We start from the raw sequence: 26,610 nt of genomic DNA on the forward strand, positions 1-26,610 counted from the left end.
TGAGTATCCGATTAGACATTTGTTACAATCATTTTGACAGTCTCCAAAGAAGGAGTACGAAAAACTATTCGTAGAATACACATGCCGCTTCATCTACACGTTATCTATCACCTTTCACACCAAAATACACACCCAAATCAACACAAATAAGATCGTCCGATTATAAGAATATAGTAATTGCTGGTTACTTTATGTCGCTTTTAACACTAAAATAAAAAGGAGATTTCAGTCATTTTAAAATAAACCGTTCCAAAATAAAATATGACGTAATAAATAAAATTGCGACATACGTATTATTTATTTACAAGACATATCTAAGAATACTTTAAGACACCTGATGTACATTTGTTTGACTCCCCCCCCCCAACAAAAAAAACTCGGGTCGTTTTGGAGTCCATATGCACACACACACACACACACACACACACACACACACACACACACACACACACCACACACACCACACACACACACACACACACACATACACATACACACACAGATACACATAGACAAAGTAGCGACTTTTTTGTACCGGCATTTAAAATTGTCGTAGACTCTTGAAAAATCAGTATGTTATTGCTGTACATCTTATGAGATGATTGACCAATTTTTATGATTTCGGATTCAAAAATATTGCGACAATATTTTTCTCGGTGATCGTCACAAAGTACGTGTTTAATTCAGTAGAATGTTATAATTGAAAACTGATCCCTGAATTCTGTTATTAAATCAAATCCTTAAAAGAAATAAATAAGTAAAAATAAATTCAAATCATTAAAGGAATAAAAACTCGGACGATTTTTTTTTTATTGTAGAAGGCAACTGTTTAGCGAACGTTACCATATCATGTATGGTTCAAAAAATACCTTGATGTAAAAATTCTGTTTATTTATGGAGAATTAATTCATCCGTGATTTGTAAATGTCCTGCTTTTGTTTATTTTGGGTAGAAGTTTTTTTGTGTTTGGGGTGTCCGTTGATGAAGGAATATAATAGCATCATGAATGGGTTAACTTAATAGCGAAAAGGTCCAGAAAAGCAAAGTTATTGTAGCTAAAGAAAATGGCGGCATGTTTTATAGTGGCTAACTGTTCGTTCAATGATGGAAGAAGCGATTAATGGAATCCGCGTATGTCTACTCCTCAGCCAATCAGCAAGGTCGAATTTCGGCAAGGGAAATTAGTATTTGCGTAGATGGAAAGTGGTAAGAGTATGTGTTGTGTATGAATTCAGTAGTCAGTTAATGACTGTGTAGACACAGGAAAGCAGGACAAAATATAAATTCACGTTGTGATTAATGGGGTCGTAAGAGGATGTATGGAATAGGGGTGAAATTGGAACTACTTTCTCTGTAGGTTATGATGTTGACGATGATGTCGCTCCTAGGAATAAATGTAATGTCTTAATGTTACGAATTAATGTGTCTAAAATGTCGTTCTATAGTTAAATAAGGTAATGGCTAATAGTGTAAACAGAATAAATTTGTATGTGCCATCTGCTGTATACGGTATTTTTTCCAGAAGTGAAAAACTGCGACTCTTTTATTATATGAATGGATTTATTAGGGGGGTCACCGCTTATCAAGACCACTTGAGGGTAAGGATTAATGAGTAGCGAGTAGCCGGTGAGGCAACACTGTGATGATCGGTAATGGTGGAACTTGGGTAGGGTGTGATTACTTAAAAAGACACCCAACAAGAACTTGTTTACATTGGACTTGAAAATAATTATTTAATACCCGTCTGTGAAGTAAGTTCGCGGTATTGTGTTTCACATGTGGACAATTCTAGGAAATATGTTTTGTTTAGTTTTAGGCAAAATACAGAGTAACGGAAATTTAAAGTGTATTGGTATTTTTTAGGAATATGTATTCAAGAAAATTTCATTAATTACATTATCAATTTCGAGTCTCATCGGAAAGTTCCGAGATTGGCAAATTTTAACTAACTTATTTATTTTAAGTTTTTAGGAAAAATTTTAATATAAAAGTCACAAATATTTAGGAGCTGAACTCCTCAATGTATAAATACATATGTAATGCGTAATTTTGAAACATCACCACTGTATACGCAGTATGTTTTATACTAAAAGAAACCAGTCTTGTTGATGTTTTGACGAAAGCGTCGTCGTCGACGAAGAAGAAGGCGTTGTTTTATTTTAAGTTGCTGGTCGTAAAATACACTTAATGTGATATTTTTATTCATGCAAATTTGTATTTATTATTATAGAGCAAAATCTCTATCGATTATTATATTGTACCCAATATATATAGTAGTGTTTTCGAAAATAGAAAGGCCGATAGTCATTGGTCGCGTGCTCTCGTGTAATGAATGAATGCATGAATGTAGGATTGACATGAAATTCTTAAAATGACCGAAAAATGGGCTGAAATGACTCAAATAAATAAAAAAAGTAAATGACTTAGAATGGCTTTAATGAACTTAAGGATGAATTGAATGACCTTAAGAATGACTTGAATGTTTAAAAAATAACTGGAATCCTTCAAAAACAACTTGAATGATCTGGAAAATGACTTGAATGGCTTTAAGACTGACTGGTTGTAAAGTGGGTGATCATTTTACATTAAATTAATACAGAAAAATTATCCCCCACTTTATATCACAAAATTACAAACATAAGTACAGCATGTAGTAAGAACAGATACTACACTTTGATCTTGGCCAAAAGGCCAAGAGAAGGGTATTTATTTGCTCCCCCACCGAGCAAATTAGGCACAAAGCCGATTTTTAATGTGAGGAGTGAAGGTAAAATGGGGACCAGCTCCCCGGGGAGTAGAATAGCTGGATAGTGACAATTGGTATGAAGGGTTGTCCCTACATTGACCAAGGTCTTATATGTGAGGTTGGTATTTATTTGCTCCCCCACCGAGCAATTTAGGCACAAGGCCGATTTTTAATATGAGGAGTGAAGGGGAAATGGGGGCCAACTCCCCGGGGAGTAGGGGAACTGGATAGTGACAGTTGGTATGAAGGGTTACCCCTACATTGACCAAGGTCTTATATGTGAGGTTGCCCGCACATATGGTCTTTGCTTGCGGTATCTGCCGGAATAGATACTACACTTGGATCTTGGCTAAAAGGCCAAGAAAGCTTAAAAAGCTAAGAACAGCATCTATCAACAACAGACCTTTGATCTTAACCAAAAAGGCCAAGCACAAAAGTTTACGGACAGACCGACAGACTTATCGACGGACCGACGGAGTGACTTATAGAGTCGCTTGCACGCGACTAAAAATGAAAGAATGACCTTAGTACCGTCGGCTAGAACTGAACCCAGAATATATAACTCTGCAGTCTTATTTATTTGCCTTTGAGCAACGCCCAAACGCATAAATATTGTTAAAAAAATACGTTATTTAACCTATGATTTTATATTTTAGCATATAAACAGGTTAAGTTGACTATTCTGGTAAAGGTCAACTGTTTATTTTCAATTTGGTCCATTGGCGGCAATTTTCGCCGGCTAAAACTCAAATTTAAAGTCCGTAGACCAAATATTCAAAGAGAACAGCTCTGAATTTTTAGATGAGGGCTGATTGTTTTTATTATTTGTTTTGATCGGACTATTGTTCTCATCTTGAGTGTTATTTATGCAACGTTTCAGTCGGTTCGGCCTTCGACTTTCGCCAGACATGCTGGTTGCCATTTTAGAAAAAGAAGATAAAAAAAGTTACTGGCTCTGTAATTGGTTTTGTATTCTTGGTTTTTTTTTAGGGGGGGGGTCATATGTGTAGAAAAAATATTGTTTACAAAGGGAGGTAACTTTAATAAAGTTTGACGGGATTATCTCCCTTTTCCCGTTGCAATTTTAAGGAGGAGTTGTACAATTTATAAGATAAGGCTAGAAGAACACCGTAAAGCTGTGACACGCGGGGAGGTCGGAAAGTCGGAAAGTCGGGACTAGATGACCACATGGAATAAAAGCAACACACTTCCCTTTTTGTAACTAGGTCAAAATAATAAATAAGTGACTGGAATGCAAGATGGAGAGTTAGACGACTTAAAGAAGCGGCGCATATGCTAAAAATTTTTTAAAAATTACTACGTAGACTGAGCATAGTTATCAGCTATATTTAAGAGCCTTTAATTATAAAGAAAAACAAAAATTGTACGACTCTGCAGATGGCTCCATTAGCATTGTCTTAATTTTTGTTGTGATCTAGCAATAGCCTTGGTATTGTTTTTATAATATAATATATACGGCATAATCATGTTGACACACCGGTTCTCGTCCTATCACGGAAGTTAAGCAACGTTAAGCCTGACCAGTACTAAAACGAGTGACCATTTGGGAATTCCAGGTGCTGTATGTGCTCTCCACTTATCTCGGCATTGTTTTCAATCGTCTAGTACATCTCCTTGCCATTGGACTCAGACAGTGCCGATTCAGGAGAGATGTGGTTGAGATTGCGCAACCGTTGCCTAACTATTACACGCACAACCACAGAGGGTACCCATTGTCTTTTGAGGCTGAACGGAGGGATACACATCGTTTTTATAAATAGTATCTTTGAGATAATCTCACATATAAAACATCGCGAGTGAGGGTAAAGTTCCTGTGATTGTGAAATGAAGTTAGAATCACACCCTCTACTGATAAGACGTTCACCAAAGTGTCCCCGTGTAACACTGAACGGTGGTGAAACTAAAACTTAGAGGGCTAGTTTTTTTTTTCTTTTTTAGTGGATGTCATGCTGCATCAGAACTTTTAAAAATCTTAATCTCAATAAAAAAAAAACAACCATAGAATATCTCCGGCGTCTGGATGCTCCCCTCCCTCCCTTCTTCTTCTTCTTCTTCTTCTTCTTCTCCTCTCTGTCTCTCTGTCTCTCTCTCTCTCTCTCTCTAGATATCTATATTGAGCCACGCTATACTAGCAATTGATCAGGAACCGAAATCACTCAATAAAACATATTGAATATTTTCGAATTCACATAAGTTTTCGTGTCCACACGAGAAGGAATCTTGATCTTCGTTTGCAAACTTTTACAATTCAAAACTTATACAGATTACCTACCCACCGAAAGGTCTATTCTTCGTCTCGGGACTTATACAGATTAGCTACCTACCGGAAACGTTTGTAAAATAAACATGGCCTTCAATTTTGTAGGGAAAATCGTAGTTTACCTGACTAGCCTGGGCGTTGTGTTCTTTCGCTTTAGAAGTAGAATTTAAACAAAAAGAAAGCTTAAATGGCGACGTCGCTTTTATATTTGACAATCACGTGTGAGTAACGCAAACTCTTTGCAAATTAGTTTATGTAAGATGCATAAAAGAAGGGGTAAAAGGAACGAACGGCGAGTTGAAAGATGGCGTGTTATGCGAACGGACGTGTGTATTATTAGGATTATTGAAGCTGACTCAAAAGATTGTAGGCGGGACAGAAAACAACTTTACAACTCCACTGAAATCAGTTTTCAAACTAGAAATTCAAAAGTAACCCATCTCGTTTCTCAAGCGATTAAGTGTCTTCTATTGAACTTAGAAGGAGAATTTCCCATGTCAGTAGGAACGAGGCATTCTATAGCCATATGGCCCACATCTGTAATCTGGTCTCCTCCTGAAATTTTGATGGGAGCTATTTTGTGGTGATATACCGTTCTGCTTATTTTTGTTTATGATTTATAATTCCAATATTTTTACTCATCCATTTTTATTATCTTCGACTGTGAATGAATAGAAACAAAGATTATATATATGGCATATTTCATTAAATAAAATAGACGGTTTTTGCCTATTAACTCTATTTTCGATCCTTTTCAAATTCCGAATAACAGTCTTCGCTTCTGGCAGGAACTGGCTGATGTAATCACCATATTTATCATAAGTTCGAATACTTTCCAATCCTTTAAGATTCATCGTCAGGAATAAATTAATCTAACTGGTTTTGAAAAATTTATAAAGTTTTTTTTTCTTTCATTGGCTAATTATTTCATCCTCTTTTTCTGTTGGTTAAAATTAATAGCATTCTGAACCTTTATATATATATATATATATATATATATATATATATATATATGTATATATATATATAGTAATTTATACAATATATATGGCGATTAAGCTACACTGAATATTCAGCGTTTCGTCCACTCTAGGATTCTTCAGGCTTATGCGCGAATTTTGTGGTTGTGTGTCGTTTTTATATACGCAACTTCTATTGAGATTTTAGTTAGCCAATCAGCTTTCTAGTATCCACCGCGCCTTTCCTATCAGGCAATGAACATGCACTTACAGGACAAAGGCCAATTTGACCTCTGGTTGACCTGATTCTTTGTGTGTGTTCTATTTAGCCTGGATATCTAGTGTCTTGACCTGTTTTAAATCTAGGTTAGGTTTTTTATGTTAGTTTATACACACACACACACACACACACATATATATATATATATATATGATAGTTAATGTATATGCATATTTATTTATTTTATTTATTTGTTTGTTTATTTTCTATTGTTTTTGTTTGTTTTAAAGTTATTTTGTATCTCTATCCTAGAGTAAATTTTATTCTGTGAACACAGTTGTTCGCTATTTCTCTCCTACAGTTTAATAGATGTTGGGGTTCTTTAAAGTACAGGATTGCAAATTTTTCATGAAAGCATGATCTACATGGGTCGTCTAGGTCTCTATAGATGTTTGCTTGTCTTACTATTTTCCATACGACTACCGGCGAACGACCGCTTTCCTTGAGTTCCCAGTATTTATTTGCTAACTTCGTTTTCATACGGTGTTTTTTATTGTTGAATCTACTTTTGTGGTTATGATATCGAGTTTGGAAATCTAAGGAAGTCATACCTACGTAATATTTCTTGTTATTCGGGGTTTTTTGCGCGAATATTGTGGCCTGGTAAACTATGCTTTTGGTTAGACATTTATTTTGAAGTGGGCAAAATGTGCGGTATCTACAGTTGCATTTATCTTATTCGATATTAGTACTTTTATTTTTATTTCTAGTATGACTGTTGTTGTCCGGAATTGGTTTATTATTATTATTATTATTATTATTATTATTATTATTATTATTATTATTATTATTGTCATTTCTGCTAGTTATATATGTGTCTTTTGTGTTAGTTTTATTTTGTCATGGTGTCTACTTTTTTATTGTTTATTTTGTTGTTGTTTATATTGCTTTTATTTAATATTTTGTTATTATGTGCTTTAATTATCATCTCTAAATTTTCGCAGCAGCTGTAAGATAACTTTAGGGTATTTTTATTGAAAATTTTGTGTAAAGGGTTAGTTGCGGGAAAGTGCTTTTCGATAAGATCTAGAAATTTCTTGTCAAGTTTTTTTTTTTAACATTTGATTGTATGGGGCCGTATACCAGATTATATTTTTTTCTTCTATTTTTAACTTTATTATAGTTATTGGTGTTTTGTTTCTTATATTTGATATCAATATTTTTGTATTCACTATTTTTTAGGGCTGTGTATTGGCTGACCTGCTAAATGCATTTTTATCGCTGAGTCTACTTATGTTCGAGTTAGGAATCTGTTTTATAATTGATGGTGGGTGATTGGACTTAGGGTTTACATATATTGGAGTAGCATTATCTTTTAAGTAGGGTTCATATGTGTTTTTTCTAAATTTAACGTGACGTCCAGGAAGTTTGTTATTTTTATGTTAGCTAATACGTCTACTTTTAGGCCTGACTTTTTCATTTCCTTCTGTATGATTTTCTTAAAGTTATCTCCTTTGACTTTGTTGGAGTTTTATTATAGCTAATCCATCATCTCCATATAGGCCGATATCCGTAGTATCAAATATGCTTGTGAGGATATATAAAATGAATAATACTACAAGATCTGATGCCCCTGCAGAATCTCTGGCACCCATCGCCAAATCAAACGAATTTGTCATTTTAGTTTTTATCCATTGGTTATTGTTATTCATTAGAACTGATTTTCTACATTTTTTAACGATGTTGATTTCCTCCGAGGATATATCAGTGTATGCCTCAGCAAATTCTAAGGCAATGTTAAAAAAGTATATATATATATATATATATATATATATATATATATATATATATATATATATATATATATGTAAAGTTGGTACAAAAATAATGTCGTTTTTGAAGTATATATATAATAAACGACATTATTTTGCACCAAACTATATATATATATATATATATATATATATATATATATATATATATATATATATATATATATTGTGTACAGAAAATTGTTTAGATGAGATAAGCCCGATAGTTAAGACTGTTTAAGATATCCGTATCTAACAACTTTCTTTACATAAAATATAAATACGCTCTTATATTTCGTATTTTCCTTTTAATTAAGAACTCTGCTGGATTTCTTTTTAAAAAACAAAACAAACTAATCATATATATATATGTATATATATATATATATAATATCTTTCTTTCTATTTATTAACAATCGAAGATAATAAAAAAGGAAGAGTGAAAATATTGGAATTATAAATTATAAACAAAAATAAGCAAAAGGGTATATCACCACAGGTAGTAATAGTATTAGCAACTTAGAAGGGAGATATATCTACCAGAAAGGGACTAATTTTGAATTAGTTGGCTTCATTTTTTTTTATTTAAAACTTGCTTTTTCCTGATTCAGACGATCTAACAAAAGCTCAATGCTTGACCAAACGACTTTCCTAGTATATATTATTTGCTTACTAATTCTCTGATGTTTTGTGGTTACTAGGTATTTTAACAGATTGGTTTGTTTACAAAGTGTAACGTTTCTTGTGTGGTAAATTTAGGCACGACACGAGATCTTAGAACAGGCGTGGCGTTCACTAGTTTTTGCTTTTATTTTCTAACCACAAGAATGTGACAATAAAAAATAAAAAAAACTTGCCAAACCCGTAGGATTGATTCGCTTGATACTTTGACTGCCAACTGCCGATAAATTGTTCGTGATATTTCTGTTGATCAGAATATAATTAATGCTTTTGGTGGTTAGTTTAAATATTTCTGCCTTGATAACGTTTCGGAATCCTATCTATCATTCAGAATTATAGAAGAGTGTGTTTTAATTTTTAGAAGGTGTTTTACTTTTTAGAAGGTGTTTTACTTATTAGGTGCTTTACTTATTAGATGGTGTCTGTAATGGTTAAAAATGTCTTGTGTTTGAATGTGTGACTAAAGTATATGTTTTTTCTATCTATTATTCCAACATATATATAGTTATATAAGCTAAGCTGAGTGACGACCTAAAGACTCTCTTATCATTAGCTGTTACACCGAGATGTAGGGGAGGATGCTACTTCATTCTCATGATTACTTCACTTGCCCTTGATTTTCCTCTTATAATACAAAGTGTTTAGCAAGGTGGCATCAAATATCAATATTTAAGTCTTTCGTATGACTTGAATGAGAATTGAACCCCGGTCTTCTGTCCCATTAGCGAACACTTTTGCCTGCCACTATGCTTCATCATCATCATAATCATCATCATTATCCTATGAATTCGAAGATTCTATAGTTAGCATTGGCTTCTCCGATATTTTTCTACTTAGTGAAAGTTATTTTTGTAGAACGAACTGGGTTGGAACTTGAAACACCCAGGTCGTCAGTTCATGCCATTGAGCTACCGTACTACTATGCCAAATATAATATTACGACAAGTATATATCAGATAATACGATAAGACGGTCAGACACAAAAATTATTAATTTATTTACGTTCTACAAAATATATTCCTGAAAACTAATAATACTATATGCATAGTAAATGTCTAAAATATTATATATAATGTAAATCTTAAGAAAGATTCCTCTTTTTTAAAATTGTTTTGCTAATAAAATGTACATATTTAAAACCGTTTCGTCAATGAGCTTTAGTAAATATTGATCTATGTTATTAAAAATAAAAAAAACAACATTTCTAATGGATTTAATTGAATTTCATATTTAACATGATCATCGGTAATATCATAGAAAGAGTGGTAGGATCTAATTCCCACATAGTCCCAAATTCTCTTCTTGTCACCAATAGCACCGTGAATAAATCTGGAAGAAATCTAATTAAGGTTAACTTTTTCCAAATATCACTACTCCTTCCATTTTTCCTTCAATTGCAAGTTATTTTGCTTATTTAACCAATGAGCTATTCATATAATGTTTTTTTTATAATGTGTACATTTATAAGACTGTTCCGATAAGCAACTTGATAAACTTAAGACGCAATTTGAAGTTCGATTCTAATAAGAGGTAGGGAAATATTTTTTTACATTTATTCTTATTATGACATTGTGTTCAGCTTTTTACTTTGACGAAATCAGAAGAAACATGAATCGTTAAAGTTTACGTTTTAAGACGACACACAATCTTTGTTTACATTGTTTTTATGCCACAAATTATGTTTTTAGTGCAGGTGAGATAACCTCATTTCAGTGACGTAAATCATTATTTAGCAAGGCAGGATAAAGACGGCTAGTTTATAAATCGTAGACATTCTATCAAAATGGTTACAGAACGATGTTTTGCTGCAGCTTCACATGTGATTGCGATCTCACTATATTTTTCCACATAGAAAATGCATCGTTAGCTGAAGGAGACTGCCCAGTATTGATGTATTACACAGACCGTGGTGCACTCTTTTTTAACGCTCACTCATATGTTGTTGAAGACAACTCTAAATATACAAATCATTAACTTTAATGTGGTTTTACGTTTTCCATTTTGAGAAAGCCTCCTTTGTATTTGAAGCATGGTTATGCAATAGTTTCCCACGTTTTTACGCAGTCTTTTGCATTATTGTTGTAGTCTGCAAAATCTACAAAGTTGTACTAGTTAGACAGTTGGGTCAGACAAAGCTGTACTAGTTAGACAGTTGGGTCAAACAAAACAGTGTTGCAAAGAAAAAAAAATCCTCTCCGTATTCCCAGATGACTAGGTCGGTTTTGTAGCGCATCTGCCCATAACACTAATTTGTATTAGTCAAATATGAAGAAATGTGGAGAATTATTTTTAACCAAGAAAAAAATTATATATATAATAGGGAGACCCGTCGTTGTCCGGGATTGAATAATGATGAAAAAATGTTTCACATCCATATTTTTATTGTCGTTGAAATCAGTGAAATCGTTCATTTTTTCAATCAAATCGATTGATAACCTTCTATCGTGTCGTTGGGGACCCATAGCGGTTGACGAGGAGGAAGCTTGCATGCGTCTCGCACTAACTTAGTCAACAATGCATTGTAGTCCACATTACACTGTAGAGAACCTACTATTTATTTTATAAAATTATTTTTTATATATAATGACTTGAATTATGTTTAAAATGCAAAAAGCAAGTATCATGGTTCAATTGTGCTGTAAACAGAAACGTTCATGTAGGATGTACCCCTGTCATATCAGAGAACCTTCCGTTGATTTTATATCCCAGACTTTTGTGCGTGTGTGGTAATAAAACTTCTGAAATGCACTTATGCTGTTAAGAATAAGGTATTAACTTTTGGCAAAATCGCCTGTTTTTTTCTATTGATTATCGATACTTATCGAAGACATGTTGTATATTTATCTAATAAGGGGGGCCGTTGTGTGATCATCTAGTTGTTCTTTCTATTAAATGATATGTTAATATGCCGTTGTGTTCCTCTATGTGTGTGTGTGTGTGTTACATGTATTTTTGGACATACCTTCTGCGTCGTGGATGTTAGTCTATCTAGAATCATCTCGTGTCTTGGAGGGTACCTGTTTTGGACGAAGATTCATTTAACTCCAAGACAAGGAATTGGTTTTATAGTTTTTATTCACTTTTCCAGATGTCTCGTAGAAGGATGGAAAGTGAATCTCTGGCTTGCGTGGTTTACTCTTCTACACACGTCAGTCCCCCCCAGTGAAGGGGAGGAGGCGACTGTTTAACCCTCCGTCGCCTTCTAAGTCCAAACGCAATATCTTCGATTCAGCTAACCTGATCACGTGACTCACATGCAATCCGATCAGCTGACGCTCGCTTCCGGTCAACGTGTCTACAATATAATTTGCACCCCCTTTCTCTCTCTCTCTCTTTCTCTCTCTCTCTCTTGATCCATTCTCTAACAGACATTCTAATATAAAATCGATCTAAGAACACTTCCAGATACAAAAATTCATTTGCATGAAATTTAAAAAAAAATGTCCCAGCTGTTTCGGTGTCAATTGGGAACGAACTTACACATAGACGATGTTCATTTTATATAGTAGATAGATAAATCGATAGATTTTTTAAAAATTAATATTCAGATAAATATTTTCCATAGTCACTACACAGACATGCCAATATTTCGGTCAGTCGGTTATGAATAACTAATGAATTATGAATAATTAATGATCTAATTCCTTTCTCTGAAAGGTTTTGTCCTTGAATGGAGACTGATGAACAAGAAAATTACTTAAATGCTGCAATTTTATGATTACGTCTTTACAGATCGTAGAATCATAAAAGAGGACGAATTAAGAGAAATATAATGGAAGTTAAGCAACATTGAACCTGGTCAGTACTAAATGGGTGACCATTTGGGACTTGCAGGTGCTGTATGTGCCCTTCACTAATCTCGGCATTGTTTCCAGTCGTCCTGGACTTTTCCTTGCAACTGAACTCAGTGCCAATTCAGGAGAGGTGTGGTTGGAGATTGCACAACCCTTGTCTCACAATTACACGCGCAGCTGCCCCTACAAGGGAACGGAGGCATCGATAATGGAATATATATAAATGGGAGGGAGGAGATAAATTTATATATATATATATATATATATATATATATATATATATATATATATATATATGTGTGTATATATATATAGCCTGACGAATTCTCACGAGAATGAAACGCAGAATATTTTGTGTAGCTTAATTGCCATATATATTTTTTATAACTTACTACGTAGCTCTGCCTATGCATTGAGCACTGTTGAAGTAAATGCTGAAAATTTACGCATAAAATTATATTTTCGTATATTAAGTTAAGTGATTAAATAAAGTAGTCATACACACACACACACGCGCACGCACACACACACACACACACACACACATATATATATATATATATATATATATATATATATATATATATATATATATATATATATACAAACATTTTTTTATAATTTTCACGAAGTAAAAAGTAGGATAGCTTAGGACAATCGTCAAAAACAACTAATAGGTGAATCGTTTTTTTTTTATTTCATGCTTGTCAGAATTATTTATGATAAACACTGGATACTAAAAATAAAGACCCTCTAAAAAACATGTAAATGGAGGGGGTCTACTAAAAAGGGGAAACTCAACCATGTTTATAGAACGAATCGTATAATAATTGTTTGGGTGAATTCAACCAAAGTATGTGAAAATAAACTACGGAAAAATTATACTAATGTTTAAAAGCTACCCTTGCTCGTAGAAGGGTGACTTGTACATGTTAAAATAAATATGTTCATGGGTTTTTTAAATAAAGATTGATAAAATATAGTATTTGTATTTTTCAGATTACTGCTCTCGTCTGGAGTGTTATTCGTATAACGTTTTGACCGATCTAACCTCCGACGATCTTTAGGTATATCGTATAGAACTGGGGAATATTTCTGCTGAACTTGGGCATCTGCACAGTATTTCAAACGAGAACCTTTATTCAATCCATAGGGGTAGCATGCTCTCGTTCTCTCAGCCATGATCACGTAGAAGTCTTAAGTAATTCATAATTGTATTTTTCGTATGCCCCGCAGTTAGGATTGAACCTTCAACCTCCAAGAGAGTGTAATTTACAACCGATTCTTTATCTGGTGCTATATTCTTTTCGTCACGGATGACTGCGGACAATTCAAGTATGAATTTTGTGAACCTTAAACATATTCTTGTTTGTAGATGTAGATTCTCGAGTTCGACAGAAAGATTCCCGAGTTAGACAAGATACACCTTGTGGAAGCTCGGAGGTTACATCGGCCGAAACTTTGTGCGAATAACACTTAATATGAAAACGGTAGTCCGAAAAATCGAATTAATTTAAATAGTTTCAAAAAGCTTTTTGTGAAACAACTGGTGAAATCTAAAAAAAAAAAAAAATGCAATAATATAATCCATACGGAAATTAGAGACACAAGTCAGTTTATTATGTATTCACTGATAGCTGATTCATTTGTACAATTGAACTTAATCAGACATCTTAAGTTGTTCAATACCTTGAAAGATTAGTAGTGGGGAGTGCGACCGTGAAACTCTTTGCGTTGTATTACAAATTTACTTAGCATTATAAAGACAATTAACATTCTAAATAGCAGAATTATAATACACATCTTTACTTAAAGATTTAATCAAATTTTTAATTTTTTTTTAATTTTTGTATAAATAATAAAAAGGGTTTCCATTAATATAGACCCGGAAACGCTTAGTTTAAGTTTTATAGGCCATTCAAAGAAATACTGAACAATATTCATTATTGTCAATATATAACATGTACAATGTGATAGTGTACTGTTATTTCTACATACAAGATAGATAGACACTATATCTGTTACAATTTTAAATTTTATAGACCGTTCAAAGAAATACTGATCAATATTCATAAGTGCTAACATATATGTACAATGTTATTTCTACATACAGGAAAGATAGACACTATATCTGTTACAATTTTACAGGTAAAATAAGACTGGGCGTGGTTTGGCCATATATATCGACAAAAGTATGGAAACTTGTAACTAAACAAATATAAAGGCATGACTCTTAGAACAATGCGGTTATTCTCTGTTATATTGCACAATATATCTAATTGTATACGACATGATTCACGGTGACATATTGGTCCCCGTTGAGTTACTGAAGTTAAGCAATGTTGGGCCTGGTTAGTATTAAAATGGATGACCATTTGGGAATTCCAGGTGCCATATGTGCTCTCTGCGTATTTCGGCATTGTTTCCAGTCGCCAAGCACTTCTACTTGCCACTAGACTCAAGCAGTGCCGATTTAGGAGAAGTATGTGTGGCTGGAGATTTCGCAACCCTTGCCTCACAATAATATGCGCAGCTTCCTTTACCAGGGGTATCCATTGTTTTGAGACAAAAACGGAGGCATTTTATCATCATATATAATTCTACTAAGCATCAAACGTATAACTATACATATATTACGCAATATCACAGAGAAGAACCACATTGCTTTAAAGGATACATAATTATGTAGAGATGATGGTTTAATGATAAGTAGAGACTCGACTAACGCTTAATGCGGCAGAATTAAAAGGCTAATACATAAACAGAATTAAAAGGCTAATACATAAACAGAATTAAAAGGCTAATACATAAACAGAATTAAAAGGCTAATACATAAACAGAATTAAAAGGCTAATACATAAACAGAATTAAAAGGCTAATACATAAACAGAATTAAAAGGCTAATACATAAACAGAATTAAAAGGCTAATACATAAACAGAATTAAAAGGCTAATACATAAACAGAATTAAAAGGCTAATACATAAACAGAATTAAAAGGCTAATACATAAACAGAATTAAAAGGCTAATACATAAACAGATTACGAAATTAGGAATTAAGGTTGATATTACTGACGATATTAAGCAAGTGGATATCCTAGATGTTAAGGGCCAAAACATATATGTATCTTGATATGAATTGAATATATTTATTTAATGGTATTCTTACACCTGGTCGCTTTAAGAGAATTAAAACAAGCTGTCAAATTAATGCGTAGATGCGAGTTCCGTCCATTAGTGATGCCGAACACTGTGTGGCAGCTTGCAATGTGTTCGCTTGTAAAAAAAACATTAAAAAACTGTGGCTGTTTTTTCTCCGCTTAACTATGAGATAATCCGCATAGACTTGTGTTATAAGTGACTCGTGTCTGGGGTTTAAACCGTGCGACCAGCAGAATAGATATATTCACACTGGCGATGTAAGGATACAAAATACTCATTTGAATGATTCCCGAAAAGAATAAAACGTATGCAAACGAGGATAATAATTTAAAAAAAAAAACAAACATTTATCATAACATCATATATATACTAGCAAAAGTACTCGTCGTTGACTGGGTTCAAAAACAGCCTACAGAAAATGGACTCTGATTTATGAAAGTATGATAGGTTATGAAAAGGAAGGGTTGTAAAGAGATAGCTTCGAATTTGGGGTATCAAAACCAAAGCAAAATATGATGAAAGTAAAAATAAAATAGATAAACCCCATAATTTATTATACCATACCTGTTCACACTGAAACACTTATCACAATATTCTGTGGATCTATATTAAAAAAAATCTTGTTAAACTTCGTTATATATTTCTATTCTATGGAGGTCAGGCGCGAACGAACATCCCATAATTTTATTATACCATATTTCTTCAAACTAAAACATAATTATCAAAGTTTACTTACGCAGATGGATATGAAAAGTCTTTATTAAAGTTTGTGCCTATTTCCATTCTATGGAGGCTAGGCGCGAACGCAGTCCCCACAATTTTATTATACCATCCCTATTTAAGTTAAAAAATACTTATCAAAGTATTCTTATGTACATCTATATTAAAAACACTTGTAATTTTTTTTTTAATTTTTAAATTTTTTATTTCCATAATTTGTGGGCCAGGCGCGTACGCAGACCCCACAATTTTAATGAATCATTATTATGCCAGATCAAACATACCCATTCCTGCGTCTCGACACATTTTCTATCATTATATGTGATCAGTTTTCTATAACAGTCAACCATATAGGAGCCTATTCGTGACCAGACACACACACACACAGGCGTTCAGCTTTATATATATATATATATATATATATATATATATATATATATATATATATATATATATTGAACATCCCTCCTGAGAAAGCTTGCAATCGGGCGAAACGTTGAGCCTTCAGGTCCTTCCAACCCCAATCTATTTTTCATATATATAAGATAAAGCGTAAAGTTATATGAGAACTTTATTACACACACACACACACACACACACACACACACACACACACACACACACACACACACACACATATATATATATATAATATGTGTGGAAGTTAAATGAAGAGAATGAATTCAATTCTTTAAGAGGAGACTTATCAGGATAATACAAAGCTCAACAATATTGTAATGGAGCTTATTTAGAAGTAATCAAGAATGGAAATTGAAGGCATAAAAACTATACATTGACATATATATATATATATATATATATATATATATATATATATATATATATATATATATATTCATTTATTCAACAAGGGTACACATTTATTTAGGGGTGTTGGGTAAGTGGGGAAACTTTATGGCATGGCATTTTGAAGTCTAATGCTTCTCATCAGAAGAGTGGAGAAGATGCTAGATAACATGATGGGGATCCGACGTCCGGTAATATTTCATTAGGAGCGAAATAGATTGTTAAGGCTTAACAATCTATTTCGCTTTATTTATAGACACTGGCGATAGTAACTGACCAATCAAATGGAACCATGCTATGCTAGCAGCCAATCAGGAACCGGAATCACTGAATAAAACATACTGGATATTTCAGAATTCCCACACACCATTTTTGTGTCAACACAAGAAGGAATCTTACTATTTGTCTGTAAACAGTTACAATTCAAAACTTATACAGATTAGCTTCCAACCGAAAATCTATTCTTTGTTTCATGACTTATACTGATTTGCTACCCATCGGTAACTCTTCTAAAATTAAACATGACTTTCAATTCAAATGTAACCTTTAATCGGATCATCCCGTTTCTCAGGAAGTAACGTGTTTTCCACTGGACTTATTGTTTTTCTGAACCAGAATGAGGGCCTCAGAAGATAAATTTCCCATGCCAGTAGAAAAAGAGCATTCTGTAGCCATATTGTCCATAGCTGTAATCTGGTCTCTTCCTGAAATTTTTTAAAGAGCTCGACATGGCTGAGGAAAGTCCAAAAAGTAATAGGCCGATTTCATAACCCACTTAAACAGACCTGTTATGATACAAAAGACTCAGATGAACGTGAGCAATCAGCAACACGACTATTCTTGGCCTTTTGACTAGAAGCAAAGTGTAGTACCTGTTTTTATATTACACTTCAGTTTTTATTGTCCTCTGTCAGCAAAGGAGAAATCGTTCTAGACTGAAGAAATTTTAGTTCTTTTTTTTTGTCCCAATCCCGATTGCTTCTATTTTGAGATATAGATTTTCTTTACATTAAAACGGACCTTGTGTCTAATTCTGTCCTCGCGATCAAGCGAGTAAATAGATTGATCAGTTACTTTTATTTATCACTAGAAGGGATACCCGGTGCTCTCCGGGAGCATAAAATAAAAAATAGTACAATTTAAAATAACTGCAGGGTCGTACTTGTAAAACTGCCCCTCTCCCTCTTTCTCTAACGCACCCTTAGTTACGTTACTTTTTGTACACATACCTCCACCAAACTAGCCCCATTTTTCTTTTCATTTTTTTAAAACTGGTTCAATATAATAGATCGTTTTCAATCGTTGATCAGTTTTAGCCGTCCGTTCCTCAGTGATCACGGCGAATATCCTGAAAGTAAGTTTTGTAAATGTAATGTGGTATACCTTTATTATTTATTAACGTGGTATACCTTTATTAGCAGTGTCTTTACATGCCAACACTCGAGACCCACAAGTTGCATGCAGACATTTGCAAGGAAACAAAGACAAGGAAAGAATTCGAGTGCACTCTTTTTGTTTTAGTGAAACAGCAGACACTTATTTAGAGATACTTTCCAGAATAACGGAAATTTTTGTTTCGAAGTGTTCTTGTGCTCCAATGTGCTAAACCAAACTTAGCCATGTCGAACACGTGGTTCTCTGTCTTTGTGCAACCATGTTTATGATGCGCCTTTTTCTGTCGCCACGTGTGTAACACGTTTAGTTCACCCTGTCCTTCTTGGCCAAGTTTTCTTTGTTTCACGATATTTTTCTTACCTACTTCCGCGTTCTGATGTCACTTCACACACGGCTTGGTCATCTGCATGCACCTGCTGCTGCTGCTGCTGCCATACGCGCGTCTTCGCTCTATTACATAAACAGAATAGAGTGAAAGCAAAAATAAGAATTGTATACCCTAAAGTCACCATGGCACAATCAGCTTATCTGTCCTCTAGACATTGGTCACCTAACACACCTCAAACCTAGTACTCTTACTTTTCAAATCGACGTATTTGTTTCACTGTATACATTGAATGTTCGTTTTCGTTTCGCCACCCGACGTTGCTCGTGATACTGGATAAAATGTAGAAGAATTGCAAACGTCTAGGTAACATTTTTCTTTCTCACTCTGTAATCCCTGGACAGACTACTTAAAAAAAAAAACATATTTCTACCTATCTTGTCCACGGATGTAATATAGTCTTTTCCTGGAAAGTTCATGGCGACATGGTTGAGAAAGCTTCTTTTTGACTTCAGAAAGGAATAAAGCTGATTAAGCGAACTTGTGATCATGCAAAATACTCAGCTGAACGTGAATTCTAACTTTCTCTCATTCATGCACAAACTTTGGCAACTGGCTCAATATAATAGAAAAAAAGAAATGAGATATAAGGAAATAGAAGTGGCACTAATGTGTGTATAACATTATTGGTTGCCATATTACTTTCTGAAAAAGAACTTTTTCTTACTTTCTAAAGTCCATCTGAAAACTTTAGTAAATCATTCAAAATAATAGAAATAACAGAAAAAAAATAAGATATAGTCGTATGTAGCCGACAGTTATCATGCTCTTTCCAAACAAAGGAAATTTTTAAAAATTAATATTTTTCTCATTCTATGTATTAATTTGAACCCCGGTGATCACAAGCGAAGGAATTTTTTCCCCCAAAATATTACATCATAAATATGTAACGTTTATGCATATTGAACAGAAGATATTTCTTACCAGATATCAGGCAAAATGGCAAATATAAGTTAGAGTTATAAATAATAAGTATTCAATACTTATGCGTGTCACTATATATATATATATATATATATATATATATATATATATATATATATATGTGTGTGTGTGTGTGTGTGTGTGTGTGTGTGAGGACATTTCTCAACCTATGTACTCGAATCTTTTATCTAAAGGCTTAAAATTTGGTATATAGGATATTCAGACATGTAGAAAACTTTTTAATCGGTTTGCATCGGGAAAAAGAGCTGCTATGGGGTAAAAATTAAAAAATTGGTACGTGGGGGGTCATCAGATTTTTATCTGTTGTTTAACTGTTTCACGAGGTTTATGGTTATCGTACTTAACTCACTGTCTATAGGTTTTGGTTTCGATCTCAGTGGGTAAATAGGCAGTGATAATGTCGATTGTTTCTTCTTTCTTTGCCCCCCCCCTCACGTGGCAGAGTTAGATACACTGTCGGTTTTTAATGTGAAGAAAATCCAGTTCACTAGATAGGGGCACTCTAGATCTGAACAATTATAAAATTGTCTCAGTCTAGAGAGAGTTTTTCTCCGCTGACCAAATACAAAAGTAGATTAAGTGTAGGATCAGAACATGTACTACACTTTACTCCTGTTGATAAGCCGCATACAAAATTATGTTAAGTGATGCATTTTAAAGTGTTTTCAGCTGATTCTTGTTTTATTGCAGGTTGGTAAAATGTTAGTTCATGCCAATGAAACCAGTTATTGTGTTTATATCAACATTTAATTATAATAATGAGGCACGTGAATGGCGAATAAAAGCAAAATGTAGAAGAAAAAAAAACACAATTAAATTAAATTACTAGTGATAAACTTATTTTGTCTACCTAACCTCCATGTTTGACAAAATAGAGCAAACACTATTATTAGTCAACAATTTTGAGATGTAATTGTGCGAGCAGCCTTTTTTGTACTTTGTGAACAGTGTATCCTTCGAGTAAAATTACGTAGCTTCAGAAATTTTCCGCTTCAATATTGACCACAACTGCTGGATAATGTTTAAGTCAGAACAAGACGCCCAGGTCATTAGTGATGAGGCGATTCCAATACAATCACCGATTCCGTACTAAATTCCCGTTTCCGATACAATTACCGATCCCGATTCCCATTCCTTATCTATAATATAAATCTCACCTGTCTGTTTAAAGGTATGTATGTATGTATGTATGTATGTATGTCTAAAACTTTCGACAGAAGCGACGGATTTTCACGAGATCGATATCGTTTTGAAGCTCGACCCTTCGGACGACACATATCGAAAAACTGGCCAAAAATGCGATATTTTCGAAAGTGTTTTCGATTGTCTAGCCTTAATTTAAATCTACATCACTTCCGGTTTGGCGATGGACGAAACAGTAAACACGTCACTTTTTTCACATTCTTTACTTCCTTCGCAGTAGGGGTCGAGCCTGCCTACCAACTACCACTTTTTCTTTGTTTGCTCAACACACAGCTCCAAACACCCGGGCAATGCCGAGCACCCAGGCTAGTAAACATTTAACTATAAAGTTGCTATTCTTTGCTGATTACCATAAAAACACATGTTAAATATGCATACATTTTCTCAAACGTAAAAAGTACATTTGTCAAGGTAGGATCAACAGATTTCAATTTTACTGGTAGTTAAAATTCAATAAATATTTTGTTTATTTTATTATTACTATCAACAGTGTTAGGTTTTGTTTTAAACATAATGTAATAAAATGGATAATTGAAAGAATCGTTTTTGGCGTCGGAAAAAAGGCACAATTTTTTCTAATTCCGATCCCGATACTCCAAAAAGTTCCGATTTTTTCGTCCCAACACGACAAGTCATAACAGTTTGTTTTTCGAATCCCAAAGTTTGGAGTTACGAAATTATAGCCTTGACCGAATCTTTTTCTTTTCTTTTTATTACTTAACGTTTAACACTATTTTTGTCGTAAATCTGGCTTTAAAAATTTACTTTCCCAATATGGTGTCAATGTTACGATGCCTCGAGTAAGCTTTTTACGAACTGATTCAAAGACAGGGCTCCTTGGGGAACCGAAGCAGTTCATGTCTTTTTCTGTAACGTTGAGTAACGTTGAGCCTGGCTATTGCCAGATGGGTGACCATTTGGGAATTCTAGGCGCTGTATGTGCTCTCCGCTGATCTCGGCAATGTTTGTAGTCGTCCTGGGCCTCCACTTGCCACTGGTATTTAACACTGTCAACTCAGTAGAGATGTGGTTGGGATTCCGCAATTATTGTCGCAATAATTCCACGCGAAGGCAGCCTTACAGTAGGTATCCATGGTCTGTCAAAACTGGAGGAAGTCAACATATATATAAGGCGAATAAATTCCCTAATAAAACTATTTTGGACCACTTTTATCTTTCCTTTCGATGATTAAAATCAATATATTTCCATTTTATTAAAATACATGGTTTTGATTCTTTTAGAATCAAAATCATGTAATTGTTTCAAATTTGAATATTCAACGGAAGAGATTTCCAGAAAAACTAAATCCATGGAATTTTGCTTCACTGGGGTTTCATGACTATGGATAAAGTTCAATGACCATCAGAGACATTTGAATGATGTCCATTTCATATTCCATCGGTTCAAATATTTTACCAAATCAACATTTGCGGGGAATATTTAGTGATTGGTATTACCGGCACAAATTGTTTTAGAGCAAATGCATTTGGGGTGTTAATAGAAAGAAGTGTTTTGTTTTACCTGTCCATGTGTGATCTATTTGCGTTTAAACAATGAATTTTACAAAAACTTTTAGAAAAACAGTTTGTTTTAATTTGTTCCTTATAAAATATAATGTCGCATAAACCTACCGCTAGCAATCAGTTCCTGTGGCAAAAACAAAACACTCAATGAAAAATGAAAAAAAAAGTTCGTAACAAATCTAAAGATATCCATTTACTTGCTAAATAATCAACATTAATACCTTTTCATTCACAAATTTGATAAAACACATTTGTATAATCGATATGAATGGTTTTAAACCAAATACACTTCGAATGTTCGCCGAAAATATTTCTTTTCCTTAGACTGTCACCTGTTTCTTTAAAACGTGAAATATTTTATAGAGGTTATGAAGCACATGTTCCCGCACGGAAATACTATAGCAAGCCCCACTCCCCCCAATGGTTTACTTCTGCTTGTGCAGCTGCCATTTGTCAAAGGCAGCATGCGTTCCGAAGATTCAACCGACATAAGTCCAGCTCAAATAAACAGAAGTTTATAGAAGCTAGAAATAATTGTAAGAGAGTGATAGACACAGCTAAGTCAGATTACTCTGAAACCACCAGAAAGCGCATCGAAGCACAGAAATTAGGAACCCGGGATTTTTGGAAAATCTACAACAGCGTAGTTAATAATGGACAGTCAATTATTCCCCCACTAACAAACAATCATGAGGTTGCTTGCACGGCAACTGACAAGGCTAATCTGCTTGCCAGTCGGTTTGCCTCAAACTCCACACTGAACTCGGTACACCACTCACTCCCTGATTTTCCTCTGCGAACAGACGCCACACTTGACGACTTGAAAATCACCCCTTCTCAGGTACATGCTATTATAAAAAACCTAGACACCTCTAAAGCATGTGGACCAGATCTCATCCCGGCTGTGCTATTAAAAAAATGCTCTGCCGAGGTTGCTCCAGTTCTGTCCAAACTTTACAATAAATGCCTTAACGAATCTTGTTTTCCCGACTGCTGGAAAACCGCCTCTGTGGTACCAGTCTTCAAGAATTCTGGTGAAAGAACTGACCCACTAAATTATCGCCCCATTAGCCTCCTCCCGCTTTTCGCCAAAATATTTGAGTCCTTAGTTAATAAAGCCCTAGTCCAGCACCTAACAGCTGCTAAACTCTTGACTGACAAACAATATGGATTCAGGCAAGCCCGTTCAACAGCAGATATCTTAACTGTAGTTTCTGAACGTATATACCGTTCATTGGATAAAACAGGGGAGGGTAGAGCGGTGGCCCTTGATATATCTAAGGCTTTTGACAGGGTATGGCACGATGGTCTTCTAAGGAAAATTAGATCATATGGAATCACTGGAAGAATTCATAACGTAATTAAATCCTTCTTAAGTAATAGAAAAATCAAAGTTGTCCTCGACGGACGTACATCCAAACAATATGACATAAATGCGGGAGTGCCTCAGGGGTCTATCCTTGGACCTCTATTGTTCCTGATATTTATAAACGACCTCCCTGATAATATTGTTTCGGAGATGGGTATATTTGCCGATGACACCACTCTCTATAACAGATATGAGGGGAAAACAAATGAACACATATCCAAGAAAATGGCAGAAACACTAGAGGATGACCTCCAATCCGTAGTGGAATGGGGACAAAAATGGTTGGTCTCATTCAATGCTGCTAAGACTAAGCTTGTTTCCTTCAATAACTACAAGAAACCTTCTCTACCACCAATAGCAATGGCCAAGAACACATTGCCTGAAAGTACTTCTTTTAAACTCCTCGGCCTAACGTTTACAGGGAATATGAACTGGAATAGATACATTGAGAGCATTGCCAAGGCTGCTGCAAGGAAGGTTGGCTCCCTCTACCGTGCTAGAAAACTACTTACGCCTGCCAGTATCCTATACCTCTATAAGGCAACCATTCGCCCATGTATGGAGTACTGTTGTCACATCTGGGCTGGTGCATCTGCTGCTTGTCTCTCGCTCCTGGACAGGGTTCAAAAAAGAGTCGCAAACCTGATAGGTCCTGAACTGTCATCTGGGCTTCAACCTCTGTCCCATCGACGAGATGTTGCATCCCTCTGCCTGTTCTACAAATACTTTAATGGTGAATGCTCTGACGAACTGCAAACACTTGTACCTCCCCGACGTAACTACCCCCGACAAACCCGACAAGCTACTAAGTCTCATCCCTTTACAGTGGAGATCCCTAGGTGCAAGAAAGCCTTTTACTCCAATAGTTTCTTCCCCAGAACTGCGGGTCTTTGGAACTCCCTTCCGGGATTCTGCTTTCCCAACTGCAATGATATGCAGAAGTTCAAGTGTAATGTTAACAAACATCTTTCTACTCTTCTCCCTTCATAATGACCCCGCTAATTAATTCCCTAATAGTAGCCCCCTGCTTCAAAGTGGCACTGTGCCTTGTTTGGGGTGAAAATTGAATAAAAAAAAAAAAAAAAAAAAAAAAAAACTTGCAAATATAAATTCTGAGGAAAGTAACCACCTTGTCTGCGCTTCTAATTGATTCAACAAAGATGGCTACCTTGCTCGGAATCGAAAATAAAGCAGGCTTAAAAGGCGTATAATTCGTTTTAAATATTAATGTTTAACGCAAGTATGGCGTAAGTGCCCATGTAACGTTAAATAGATGCCCTTTTTTCATTAATTTCACAAGTATATTGTTTCAAATTAATTTATAATCGTAATAGTATGATTACACACAAAAAATAATATTTGAAAAATAAATAAATATCAGCACATTTAACGCAACAAATTACAACGATGGATTATTTTGACCCTCACCATTTGCAAAGTCATATTAAGGAAATCGATAAAAATTTCAAGTCATTATTTGTGATGTTTTGTTTGCTTGATAACAATAAATACTTGCTCCAGAAGGGACCGGGCGACTTTTATAATCACTTTTTGCAGAAGTGACATGCTAATATCTATTTATTTATTTATTTATTTATTTTGTACTTAGACCATTCTTTTATATTTCCCCAGGCAACGCCAGGACACGGTTCCGGCTTGTCATTACATATTTTAAATCGGAATTTGAATTAACTTAACATCATTCGGTCATATAATTATTAACTGAACTTAAATGTTATAAAATGATATCCTAACTAATTTTATTGAGTTAATGTTTTAATCTTTGTAATTAAAATGGAAATAGGAAGAATAACTGACTCAAGATTTCGCCCACTGTTTCGTAGATATTTTCAAGACCGAAAAAAAACCCTGAAAATAATACATAATCGTTTTTAGCTCTTTATTCGCTCTTGAGAAAACCCACGAGACAGTCGATAAAACGTTAAGTAGATTAGTGGGTCTCTCTTTTTCTATTTAATTCAAACCGTCAGATTTAGTTTATCCTTTTATTACTAATCTTTATACAATTATTAAATAAAAACAGGTTCCTTAGATTTCAATATTTTAATACATCAGAATTTGAAATCGATTTCAAAGTAAAAAATAACGGCTTAAAAATATTACGCATATATTATTGCAAATCGCTTGATTCGTCTTTCAGAAGGAAAATTAATTTAAATAATTTGATCACACTAAAATTCACAAAAAAATCATTTATATGCTCTTAATTTTAATCTCCGTGAATTGGTACATTTTGGGGGTATTTTATTCGTCGGGGGTCATCATTTTAGGGTGTTTCAGTCGTCAAAGTCAGAATTTTAGGGTATTTCGTTCGTTAGTGGTTACCATTTTATTTTTTTTATATTAGAAATAAAGTTCTGCAGAGGAAGCTTATATAGATCGGCAGACGATAAAGAAGGGTTAAATGTTGTGTATGCCTGTGTGTTGGCCAATAAAGATGTGAGTTGAGACATAGTAACAGTTCCAGGGCTCAACGAAGGGGGGGGTCGGGTCGGGTCGCGCCAATTGGATGATTTTAGTCATCTTGTTCGCAGAAGAAAAAAAATCTGGCTTTTTATATCCACCCGCTAGCTTATAAAACACGTCG

The 26,610-nt window shown here is 34.4% G+C and overlaps 1 protein-coding gene and 1 pseudogene across 1 annotated transcript in view; one reads left to right on the forward strand and one right to left on the reverse strand.

The window, feature by feature from the left end:
* Positions 1-26,610, forward strand: part of LOC145270887 (A disintegrin and metalloproteinase with thrombospondin motifs 16-like) — a 353,446-nt gene that overhangs the window by 23,034 nt on the left and 303,802 nt on the right. The window lies entirely within an intron of this gene.
* Positions 2,567-2,704, reverse strand: LOC145273946 (U2 spliceosomal RNA; annotated as a pseudogene).

Source organism: Euprymna scolopes, chromosome 4, assembly GCF_053919585.1.
Source record: "Euprymna scolopes isolate OS-2025 chromosome 4, ASM5391958v1, whole genome shotgun sequence".
NCBI classification, from domain to species: domain Eukaryota; kingdom Metazoa; phylum Mollusca; class Cephalopoda; order Sepiida; family Sepiolidae; genus Euprymna; species Euprymna scolopes.